Consider the following 12,817-nt stretch of genomic DNA (forward strand, 5'->3'; position numbering starts at 1 on the left):
CGAAGATGCACCACACCTTCAACTGAACTGTTAAAAGCAGGGGCTTTTCGGCCACATCCTTGGACGCTTGTCTGCCCTCCACAGGCTTCGTGCCCAGCTCCGGGAAAGCTGCCCCTGCCTTGCTCTCCCTGCACCTCTCTGCGGGAGCTTCCAGACGGCTGCAGAGACCGACGCCGTCGCGGCCGCATCCCTGTGTGTGTGTCTTTCGGCGGATCCTCCGGGTGGCCTGCTGGTGCCGAGAACCATCGGGAACTGGTAAAGAAACCCTGTGTGATTTGCTTTATGTTTGTCTCTGTCTCCCTTCTTGAAACTTGAATTATTGGCTCGGTCTCATTGAACTAAAGTGTCTCTCGCCCCTCACCGTGGTATAGCCACGTATTGGGAGTTAGACCACCTGTGTTTACGTCTCCAGAGAAACTGGGATATGGGCCCCATATAATTACAAGGGACTGTACAAGACGGAGGCAGGAGGGGCAGTGTCAGAGGGGATGTGGTGGAGGCAGAGGTTGGCTTTTGTATTTTGAATATGGAAGAAGGGGCCATGAGCCAATGAATGCAAGTGAAGAATCTGCCCTTAAAGCCTCCAAAAAAAAAAAAAAAAAATCAGACCTGCCAGCACCTTTATTATGACCATCTAAGATTCATTTCTGACTTCTGACCTCCAAAACTGTAAGCTCGTAAGTTTGTGTTATTTTAATCATTACGTTTGTGGTAACTTGTTACATCAACAATAGAAAACTAACACACCCTGCCTTCTGAAAGACTATGCTGATGCCTCCAATGAGGCAAGACAAGGTTGCCTTATAAGACAATGCAGGGCCCATCACAAGCTGGCCCCACCAGCCCTTCTGGTCACCAACCGACTAGGGCCAAATCTCAGCATAACCAGAAGGAACTGTTTTGCACTGGCTAACAGGAGGGGAGGGACTATACGACAAAGGAATTACAGAATCAGACTACCATGCACGAGAAGGGTCAGGAGAGTATTCCTGGGAGCCAGGACTTGGAGGATTCTGAGGATGAGAAACTATAAACTTGAATAGAGAGTTTGTCAATAAGGGACAAACTCCTATCACACATGATTTAACCCATTGGCAATGGCCCCAGGGTGTAGGCACCCTGAGATAGCCCTTGGAAGCTTGGAGCAAATGAATGCCAAATGAATTCCAAAAGTACAGACTTGGGCTCTGTACAATGATTTATCTGGTCTTTCTCCATGGCTCCCTGGGAGGTAACTTCTAAAACTCTTGGCATTTTCTCATAATAGTAGTGTCTTTGTCATGTGTGAACCACTTAGATTACACCTGAGTTCATACCAACAAGGTCCTGAAGGGAGTGGATCACCAGAAAGACTAATGAAGTGACAAGAAGGTTGGGGCTTGGGGTCAGCCTGACCTCCACAGAGGGTAGGGGAAGCTGCAGACTGGGTTCTATCACATGGTTGAGAATGAAAAAAATCATGTCTACATGAGGTAACCCCAGGAAAAACTCTAGACACTGGGGACAGGGTGAGGGTCCTGGGTGGTGAACACATCGATGTGCCAGGAGTGGGCAACAGCCTCACTCCGCAAGGAGAAGGCAACAGAGCTTGGCATCTGGAACTTTTCTTGACCTAGACATTTGCATCTCTCCCAAACTGTAGCCTTCCAAATTCATGAGCGCCCTAGCCAGATTGGCTCAGTGGTTAGAGCACTGGCCCGCAGACTAGAGGGTCTCGGGTTCAATTCCACTCAAGGGCATGTACCTGGGTTGACGGCTCAATCACTGATACTCCGAGAGCACGTGCGGGAGGCAACCCATCGATATGTCTCTCTCACATCGATGTTTCTCTCTCTCCCTTCCACTCTCTCTGAAAAGCAATGGAAAAAATATCCTCTGGTAACGGTTAAAAAAAAAGTTAAAATCATGAATTTTAATGTATATTTCACCACAATAAAAAATCCTTAAACAGGTGAAATTTGTTTTAGTAATATTTTATGTATCACAATATAGTCAAAATATTTTCATTTTAATATGTAACTAATTTTTAAGATTGAAATGTTTTATATTCTTGTTATCATACTAAAGCCTTTGAAAAGTTAGCATTCAGCGTGTATGCTACACTTACAGGGCACCCCAGTGAGGGCTAGCCAATTTCAAGTGCTCAATAGCCTCATGGAGCCAGTGGACAGCCTTCATCTAAAACCTCATCTGCAAGCATCTCCATTCTACTTGCAAAGACCCACATGTTCCCTGCAACACTCCTGCAGCCCATCTGCAAATCCGCCTACAGGTTTTCTGCAAACTTCCCACATCATCTTCAAACACGCCCACAGCTCACAGGCCGATCCCTGAATCTCACTGCGGGCAGCTTCAGAACCTTTGCAGGTTGATCTGGCCTGCAAAGCACCCCTCTTCTTAGTGTAAAATGCCATATGCCCATGGGAAACACTCTGGCAGGGCCCCACATAGTCCTCTCCAAGTCCGGGGCGGGGGGGGGGGGGTGGCCTGAGGCCGGACAGGAGACCCCAGGTGTCCTTCCTCTTGCTTCCCCTCAGGCTCTTCATCCTGGGCCTCTTCTAGGAAGGCAACCAGCTCCTCCCGCAGCACCGGGTCTCCAGCCCCAGGCTACACAGCTGGCCCAGCAGCTGGACATCGCTCTTCAAAGTTTCTCCTGCTGGAGGGAAGGGAGAGTCATGGGCATTCCACCCCAGAGAGCATGCCCCCCAACCTGGGTGGAAGCAGGTCCCAGCTCAGGACCTGACAGAGTCTTTGCTTGACCTAACTTTAGTCAGGCTCCTGAAACTTCCCGTAGGCCCACCTGTGCACCGCCTCGTAAAATGCAGTCTTAGCAATAATCCCCATCCTCCATCCCTGAACACTCTCCATAGCTTATCTAGTCTGGTTCTTCACCTCCCACATCTCCCAGGTGATGTCTGATCACCTTGGCCGGTCTTCAGCAGGAATCCTGCTGAGTCGCTTGACCCAAAATGACCCCTTCCTGCTGATGTAATTTTCTATCCACTGTCCCCCAGCGGCTCCTGCGCCGTAAATTTCCACTTGCCCGTGCTGTACTTGGAGTTGAGCCCAATCTTTCTCGTCCACTGTAAAATCCCATCACAGTGGTCCCTGTTCCCATCACCTTACTACCTATACCATGTTCTTGGGCAGGTCCTTGCTGTGTCCCGGGACCTTATCTGCCATCCTGCTTCTCACGGTGTCTCTTGATCTGTCGCTCTCTCTCCATTTGTCTCTCCCTGTCTATACCTCTCTGTGTGTGTGTCTGACTCTTAATCTCTTGGTCTCTCGTTTCCCTCTCTTGGTATCCATCTCTCTGTCTCCACCTGTCTGTCTGTTTCTATGTCTTTCCATACCCCATCTTTCTGTCTGCCTGTATTTCTCTGCCTTTGTCTCCACCTCTCTGTCTCTTAAATTTAATCTGAGTCGCTGTCTCTGTTGCTGTCCTCAATCTCTGCTTTCCATCTCCATCTCTTTCTGGGTCTCTCTTTGTGTCTGTCTCTATTCCTGCCTCTCACTCTTTGGGTCTATGTGTCTACCTCTCTTTGGGTCTCTCTAGCTCGCTCTCTCTCTCTCTCTGGCTTTATTTCTCGATTTCCGTCTCTCAATTTCTGTCTTTCAATCTCTGGCCCTTTCTATTTTCACACATTGACTTTAATTCATTCATTCATTCATTCATTCATTCATTCATTCATTCATTCTCCCCCACCCCTACTCTATCTCTTGCCCCTCCAAATTCCTCTCACCAACTCCTCCCAGATCCACAGCAGACTCTCCCTGGCACCTTCAGTGTCTGCCCCTGGAGACATGAGGGTCTGGTCAGCTCTCCCTGATGGGGGGCACCTCTCAGGGCCCTGGGGGTTGGACCCAGCCCTGGAGGCACCAGTCCAGCCTGCCTCAGCTGCCTCCACAGCTCCATAGTCTCTGAGCAGTGGCTGCACAGAACAGGAAGTAGCAAGGCCCAGAATGACCCAGCCCCCTGGAGACCTGGGGGGTGGGGGAAATAAAGGGCAGTGGAAGGGTCTGACATGGCATCCCAAAGCCCGTTCTTCAGTGAGAATCAGCATTTTTTTCTTTCTGAAGCCTAATCTCAACTCCGCTTACAAGCATCCAACTCCACCCCTCCATGTCTCTTCCCAGGAATAACCCCTCCCTGTCTTTGATGTCTATTGATGCCTGGCCTCATCCTGTGTAGCCCTCTCCTGGGTCTCGGGTCCCAACACTCATCCTCAAACCCCAACTTGGTCCTTGCCTTTCTCCACTCAAGCCATCCAGGGCTTCCCAATCAGTGTGCCTGAGGAGCCAGGAGTGGCTTCCAAGAGAATGATCCCTCGGCTGGGCTGCCTCAATGTCCGGGTTGCTGGTATTTCACTGAGCAGCCAACTCTGCTGACTCTAGACTTGCCCACAGATGGTATCACTTTCAGCACTGGGCCCTGCAGGGAAAAGGTTGGAACACACTGCAGGCCTCCCTCTGCTAGAGCCCCTCTGTCAGGCCCAGGACGTTCAAATTCCTTTGATGTGTCAATGGCTTCAAAGTCCCTGACTCCAGTCTGACCTCCCTCCTGAGCTTCAGACCCCTACTCAGCATCTCCACCTGGATGTCTCAAGATGCATATGGTCAAAACAGAACTCTCAATTGGGACCTACCCCACCGTATTAGTTTCCCGGTGCTGCTTTAACAAATTACCACAAACTTAGTGGCTTAAAACAGCACAGCGTTATTCTCTTACAGTTCCAGAGGTCAGAAGTCTAAAGTGAGTGCACAGGGCTGGGTTCTTTCTGGAGACTCTAGGGGAGAATCAATTTTCTAACTTTAACAGCTTCTAGGAGCCACCCACATTTCCAGGCTCATAGCCCCTTCCTTGTATCACTCCAAGCTCTTCCATCTGAAATCAAGACTTTCCTGCCTCCGTTTTATAATATCCTCATGATTACATTGGGCCCACCTCAATTACCCAGGATAATCTCCCCATCTCAACCACATCTAACTTAACCACATCTTTTGCATATCACTGATAGTGACATACTCACAGGTTCCAGGGATCAGAACGTGGATATTTGAGGGGGGGGGGGTCCTTCCAAGCACCTGCTACTCCCCAGTTTCCCCATCTCTCTGAGTGGCAGCACTGTCCTTGTAGTTTCTCGAGGTGCTGGCTCCAACTCCAAAAGAGATTCATAATCTGAGTACTTCTCACCATTTCCATTGCCCCATCTCTGCTCCTGTCTCCATTCATCTCTGGTTTGGATGAGTATAGTAGCCTCTTTGCGGGCCCCCCCCCCTCCGCCCTCTAAGATCTGTTTCCCGCCTGGCAGAATTGATCTTTACAAAATGTAAATCAGATGACACTGTCCTGAGAAGGGAATAAAATCCTACCAGGCCTGCACAGTCAGCTCCCGGCCCACCTGCCTGACCTGGCCTTCCACCTCTGTCTTCAAGACGGTTCTCACCTCTGGGCCTTTGCACTGGCTGCTACCCTGCCTGGAACACTTTCCCCCCAGATGTTTGAATGGCTGTTTCCTTCTTATCCTCCACTTAAATGTCATGTCTTCAGAGAGGCTTTTGCCAATGGCCCTGTACCGCTGTCACTCCCTATCATATTACCTGTTCGTATTTGCCTCTTATCAAATACTATCTGAAGTTACCTTGCTTCTTCTGGTGTTTCCTATCCATGCTCTCGCTGCCTGGAATGCTGACTCCCGGAGATGGGGCTGGGTCGGTCCTGTTCACCACGGTAACCTCAGCACCCAGAGCAGTGCCTGCGCCATGGTACCTGCTCAGTAAATATTTGTGGAGTGAATGAATGAGTGAATGAATGAATGATTCCATCCTCAAGACTTCACATCGACTCTTCACTCTGAGCTCCAAACTGAAGTCACACACACATCACAGTACTAATCTTTTTTTTTTTTTTTTTCTCATTAATCTTTGTTTTAATCGGTCTCAACATTCTGTGACAGATTTTTGGTCAAGTTGTTTCCATTAAAAACTAATAAATAAAAACTAATAACTAACTAAAACTAATAACTGATTTTAAAAACTAATAACTTAAAAACTGCCACACACACACACACAAATGGTCCACAAAACATTCTCCTTTCCTTCTGAAGGTTTTACCATGCATTGTAATCATTAACCAGTCTTTTACTATTAAACTTAAATGGCCAATTGAGACAAACAGTTCTGAGACTGTTCTCCCACCACTGATTAAGACTGGGGTGGCAGGTATTGGGGATAATATTCATTTAGCCTTCTGAGCTTTCTGGGCAGACTTGGTGACTTTGCCAGCTCCAGCTGCCTTCTTGTCCACTGCTTTGATGACACCAACAGCAACTGTCTGTCTCATGTCACGAACAGCAAAACGGCCCAGAGTCAGAGAAGCTCTCAACACACATGGGCTTGCCAGGCACCATATCAGCGATGGCAGCATCACCAGATTTCAAAAACATAGGGCCATCTTCCAGCTTTTTCCCAGAATGACAATCAATCTTCTCCTTCAGCTCAGCAAATTTGCAAGCGATATGAGCTGTGTGACAGTCCAGCACAGGTGCATACCCAGCACTGATCTGGCCTGGATGGTTCAGGATAATCACCTGAGCTGTGAAGCCAGCTGCTTCCATTGGTGGGTCATTTTTGCTGTCACCAGCCACACTGCCACGACGAACATCTTTGACAGACACATTCTTGACATTGAAGCCCACATTGTCCCCAGGAAGAGCTTCACTCAAAGCTTCATGGTGCATTTCAACAGACTTTACTTCAGTTGTAACATTGACTGGAGCAAAGGTGACCACCATGCCGGGCTTGAGAACACCAGTCTCCACTCGGCCCACAGGGACAGTACCAATACCACCAATTTTGTAGACATCCTGGAGGGGTAGACGCAGGGGCTTGTCAGTTGGACGAGTTGGTGGTAAGATGCAATGCAGAGCTTCAAGTAGTGCGGTTCCACTGGCATTGCCATCTTTACGGGTGACTTTCCATCCCTTGAACCAAGGCATATTAGCACTTGGCTCAAGCACGTTGTCACCTTTCTAACAAGAAATTGGCATAAATGCTACTGTGTCAGGGTTGTAGCCAATTTTCTTAATATAGGTGCTGACTTCTTTAACAATTTCCTCGTATCTCTTCTGGCTGTAGGGTGGCTCAGTGGAATCCATTTTGTTAACACCAACAATCAGTTGTTTCACACCCAGTGTGTAAGCCAGGAGGGCATGTTCACAGGTCTCCCCATTCTTGGAGATACCTGCTTCAAATTCACCAACACCGGCAGCAACAATCAGGACAGCACAGTCAGCCTGAGATGTGCCTGTAATCATGTTTTTGATGACGTCTCTGTGTCCCGGGGCATCAATGATGGTCACATAATACTTGCTGGTCTCGAATTTCCACAGGGAGATAGCAACGGTGATACCACGCTCACGTTCAGCTTTCAGTTTACCCAAGTCCCAGGCATACTTGAAGGAGCCCTTCCCCATCTCAGCTGCCTCCTTCTCAAATTTTTCGATGGTTCTTTTGTCGATCCCACCACATTTGTAGATCAGACGGCCAGTAGTGGTACACTTGCCGGAATCTACGTGTCCAGTGACGACAATGTTGATATGAGTCTTTTCCTTTCTCATTTTGGGTTTGTTAGTGGTGGTTTTCAAGACACCTGTGTTCTGGCGGCAAACCCGTTGCGAAAAGGCTCACAGCACTAATCTTGAGATCTCCTCTCCATCCCTTACCCTGAAGTCTAACCTCGACACCCGCTCGATCTTTTTCCCAGGGGAAAATAATGCTGGTCAATTGGGGGGGCACTGAATTCCCTATTGCAAGGAGGGAGCGAGCGAGAGCTGGAGAACAGGGAGGCTCAGGGGAACCCTGACTTCAGTCAGAGGAAGGGAAGGTGCTCTAACTGGAAGGACTGCCCACCCTCTCCTAGGGAAAGGCTAGAGTCCCACTACAAAGCCTACAGAGAGGGCACTCAGAGAAATCCCTGAACCCAAAAAAGAGTAAAATATGCAAGCGCCTTCAAGAGGAGAGCGTGACCCAAAAAGAGGTCAACCACGGAGCCAAGCGGGCTGGTAAAACGGGACCGGCCCCTTCCGGTGACGTAATCCCAGCAAGATGGCGACGCCCAGGGCGGTAGGTGATCGGAGTTCCTAGAGCCCCGAAATGGAAGTCCATTCAGCTGCCTCCGCCTTCAGGGGCAATGTCGGCGCCCGGGAAGCAAGGAGCGTGGGGCAGCAGGAGGCCTCCCGGCTAGGCCTCGCGCTGCCAGTGTAGACACGCGGCTCTTGGGAGCCCGGGAGGAAGAGCGCAGGTTGCAGGCTGCTGAGGAGCTTCCGGGAGGAAGAGGAGGGGCGGGTGTTTGGCAGAGAGAAACCAATGCAGAAGCAGGAGATGTCTTCCGGAAATGGCACACCCGGCCAATCAGAGGGAGGGATAAGGGAGTCGACCAGCCCTGGAGCGGACCCTGCGTTCTGGCCAGTGCGGCTCCCGGGTTAACGCATCGCCCCCCTGTCCCCGCCCCAACGGGTCGCAGGTTCGATTCCCGGTGGGGCACGTACCTGGGTTGCTGCTTCCATCCCCTGTTGGAGGCAACCAGCCAATCTCTCCTCTAAAAAAGCAACGGGGGTAAAATATCCTCGGGTAAGGATTAACCAAAACCCCCGAAACAACCCGAAGAAAGAGAGCGGGAGTGGGACCTGCAAGGGAAAGAGGACTCCAAGGAATGAAGGCGAGGGAAACTCATGGGAGAGTTAGGAATTCTGATGGAAAACCAAAGGCATGGTCGTCGGGTCTGGGAACCATGAAGTATGGGAGTTCCAAGGAATTAAGGGGAGAATTTGCAGTATTGTGGAGAGGAATTTAGAAAGAAATGGGTAAAATAAGAGGTTGGGAGCTTATGAAGAATTTTTAGGGAAAATAAGGGTTTGGGCCAAGTTCTGGGGGAAAATGAGAAATTGAAGAAAGAATTTAAGGGCGGTTTGACAGCAATTTAAACAAATTAAGGTTATATTTTAGGGAAATAAATCAGTTTTTCAGGAAGACTCCAGGGAGAATTTGGGGACATTTGTGGACAATGAAGGGATCGGATAATAGAGATTTTGAAAGAAAATAAGCATTGGTGGGGGGAAATAGGGGGAGAATTTGGGGAAACCAAGAATGTTTCGCTAAATCAAAGAGACAATTTAGGGTTGATTAGAAGGAAGAACTTGGGAAAAACAAGGAGGGAAATCTGGGAATCCCAAATGCAGAATTTGGAGGTTCTGAAAGGAGAATTTAGTGAATCAAGAAGCATTGGGGGGTAGGGAGGGAGGGGTAATCACAGACCAAGGACAGAACAGAGCGGCCCAGCCAGCTCGGCCTCAAAGGAGGCTCTCCAGGCTCAGCCTCTCCTTCCTCCCCAGTCCCGCCATCTGGCGGCCACACTTGGAACAGGGGTACCAGGGGCACCCTTGGCCTGAGCAGTGCAGTGGCCCGCAGGGCCAACAGAGGAAGGGGAGGAAGTTGCTCAAGTTCCTGACTGACTCTTTCTGTGATGTGGAGGCCCTGAGGGAGTGCCTGCTCCAAAAGCAGGCGTCAAAACTGCACAGGAAAATCGGTGAGAACCCCTGGCCTGCAAGACCCTCCTGCTCTGGCATCACTGGTCTCCGTTCGTTTCACAGATTCGCGGTGCCTATCTGAAACAGTGCAAAAACTACTCAGAAGCTGAGAAAGAGCTTCTACCCTGTGAGTTGTCTTGCTTGTCCCTCCTGATGGCCAGCGAGCATTGGGTTGAATCCTAGAGGATCTGACCCAGAGGTGGGGAGTTGAGACCAGAGATGGGCAGCAAGGAATGGCATGGAGGGATGGGCTCCTGTGTAGTCGGGATAAGCCAATTGTAAAGCCTGGGTGGGGTTTGGGATGTTGGATAGATTTGGGATTAGGTGAGTGGTCCAGTGCCAGGGAGGAGGGCTTTTTGGAGGAGGGGCTTAAGGTTGAAGATGAGGACCCTGAATGGGAGGTGGACCTACCATTTTGGGGGGGGAAACAATTGAAATTTCCTCCTTGAAGTCCAAGGTATTGCTCTTCTAGATTGGGATGGATTTAGGGGTGCAATATGGAGAATGGAGGAATGGGCAAGGACTTGAAAACTCACATGAACCCAGCCGGTGTGGCTCAGCGGTTGAGAATCAACCTATGATCCAGGTGATCACAGTTCGAATAGTGGTCAGGGCTCATGTCTGGGTTGCGGGCTCGATTCCCAGTAGGGGGCATGCAGGAGGCAGCCAATCAATGACTCATCATTGATGTTGCTCTCTCTCTCTTCCCCTCTCCCTTCCTCTCTCTAAAATAAATAAAGACATATTAGAAAGAAAGAAAGAAAGAAAGAAAGAAAGAAAGAAAGAAAGAAAGAAAGAAAGAAAGAAAGAAAGAAAGGAAGAAAGAAAGAAAGAAAGAAAGGAAGAAAACTCACATTAGTGCCCTGACGTTGGGGACAAGAGGGAGCCCCAGATGTACAGACCAACAGGGGCAATGAGAGAAAAGCCAAGTGGGAGAGGGACAGGGGCATCCAATGTGGGGGGGGGGGGTGTTCTATGGGTCTGGAGATCGATGAGGGATTGGCAAACTGAGGAGGCCATGAACACAGAAGATGAGCTGAGGGTGTTTGGGGACTTGAGTCAGGAAGGGAGTTTGAGTGTGAGGTAATCAGACTTGAAAAGGAACTGGGATGGCAGTCTGGGGAAGGTGATGGGTGGGCTACAGAAAAGCAAAATGTTGCCCTCTTTTCAAAGTCCTCCTTTATTTCAATAAACAAGCTAACCACGTCCCAAGCATTTGTACGTGAGTGTGTAAGGCTGAACAGGAGTTTCGACGGGTGGGGAAACTATGACTGCATCAGGGATCGAGGTAAAGCATCATTTTGGAGCATGTGTCCCCTTTCCCTTCTTTGTTGATTTGTCAGAGTGAACTTCTGTGAGTCTGCAGGGGAGAGATGTGTGACAGGTCGCAGTGCTGGACCGGTAGGTGCCAATTGTGTCAGCCACCTGTCCTTGTCTAATCCAGGCTGTAACACTTCCACTTGTTGTGGATGCTGCTCTCCCACCTGTCCTTAGGTTGGTGGGTGGGATAGAACCCAAGCCATGATCAGCAGTTCTTGCTACCGGGCATGTTCATCCTCCATGTCTCCTGAAGCTAGAAGCAGGTCAGGAATGTTGTTCTATTGCTGTAGAAACATGGCCTTGCTCCAAACCCTGGGCATCTGCATGTTATTCTCTTATTAGGTCCCACCAGAGGCTTCAAAACTGGCCTTTCATCCTTCTAACATGGATTAGATAGAGGTTCAAGTGCGGCAACGGGTCCTTTACTCTGGAGGGTACGTCCAGCATGGCCCAGACTAATGGAGCCCTAAAAGCCTCAAAGATGTAGCAGATCCCTGAATGGTCGCAGATGTGCACGTCCCTGTGTTATTGGCAGGAGGAGCGACCTCAGTTCTTTTCTCCTTGAATGAAAGATTCTATTCAAGAGACAAAGTGCATCAAAGCAAGCAAGAATTTATTGGCTGCAGCAAAAACAACTCAGGGCAGTGAACCAAGGAAGGGCCTAGAAGGAGCAACAGGAGAGCCCAGGCGGGGTGGCTTTGGCTCACTGGGAAGTCAGAGAAAATGGGGCCTCGGAGACAGGTTCAGGGGGTGAGCCAGGGACAAGCTGCCATTGCCCATTGCTCCCCTTGTTGCAAGTCTCATGAGGTCCCTTGGAGTATAGGAGATACGTGCCTGTGGGGGAAGGAGAAGGGAAAAGGAATGGCATGGGCGTGCTCCCTGGTGGGAGAGGGCACCCTGGGTCTTTTGCATTGAGGATATTTATCTCTCTTTTGCAAGTGGAAATCTTAGGGGGGGCCTCACGGGAGGATCTCAATAGAATATTCATCAGCTTTCCAGATGTGCTCTTTTAGGGTCAGGACCCACTGATTGGCCAGCGCTTGGGCAGGGGGTCATTAGGCAATAGAACTGGTCGTGGGGCAGCCATGGTGTCCCTTGACTAATTTTGCTGCTTTTCTGGTTTTGGGAGCTGAAATACAACTTAGGACTAGATGTTACCTTCAGGGAGGAAAGGCCAGGGGGTCTAAACCGCATGACCATCAATATAAAAGGTCAGGAGTCCAAACCACAGGACTAGCAATGTGCTGGGGGAGGAAAGGTGACCCTGGGGGTGAGGTCCTTTTCCCCAGTTTTGCCCCTTGCTAGGCACCCAGGGCTTTGTGCCCTGGTGAGCTTCTCTACCTGGCCCATCATCCTTGCTCTGCTCGTGTCTGTCTAGCTGCCTATTATACCTATAGCTCATGGATCTCTCACACTTTGCTTAAATTGCTGATCGCTGGAGCTGATTCTGTCAGTGGCATCATTCTTGTCAGTGGATCTGACTGCCTTCGCTGTTGTCATTGACCATCAAGGAAGATAAGGCGCCGGGTCTTCCTCAGGCATTCCGAATACTTGCAATTTCTGGTTCAGATAGTCTGCTCATCGTGTGTCATCAATATAATTAATGGACCAGCAATTTTCAACCAGTGGGCTGCAAGGATTTTTAAAGCATGCACTACCTATCTATCTAGTCAGGGCGACTGACTTCCTTTAGATTGTCAAATAAAAAAAATGCAACAGCCAACACGACAATAGCCATGTGGTGTGAAGGAATCAAAATTATACCTATTTTTTTGTCACATCAGCAACAAATATATTTTTTGTTGTGCCTCAGAATTTTAGTAATTAGTTTATGTGAGCCATGAGATGAGAAAGGTTGAAAATCGCTTTAATGGACCAATGTGATGTCCTGAAATTGCCCAGAATCCTGT

General features: G+C 49.3%; 1 pseudogene across 1 annotated transcript; it reads right to left on the minus strand.

Annotated features, from left to right (window-relative positions):
• Positions 1-6,120: 6,120 nt before the first annotated feature.
• Positions 6,121-7,658, minus strand: LOC308555101 (elongation factor 1-alpha 1 pseudogene; annotated as a pseudogene). The gene has a single exon. The product of its transcript is annotated as an elongation factor 1-alpha 1 pseudogene (transcript).
• Positions 7,659-12,817: the final 5,159 nt, after the last annotated feature.

The sequence above is a fragment of the Miniopterus schreibersii genome (assembly GCF_964146895.1).
Source record: "Miniopterus schreibersii genome assembly, chromosome: 3".
NCBI classification, from domain to species: Eukaryota; Metazoa; Chordata; class Mammalia; order Chiroptera; family Miniopteridae; genus Miniopterus; species Miniopterus schreibersii.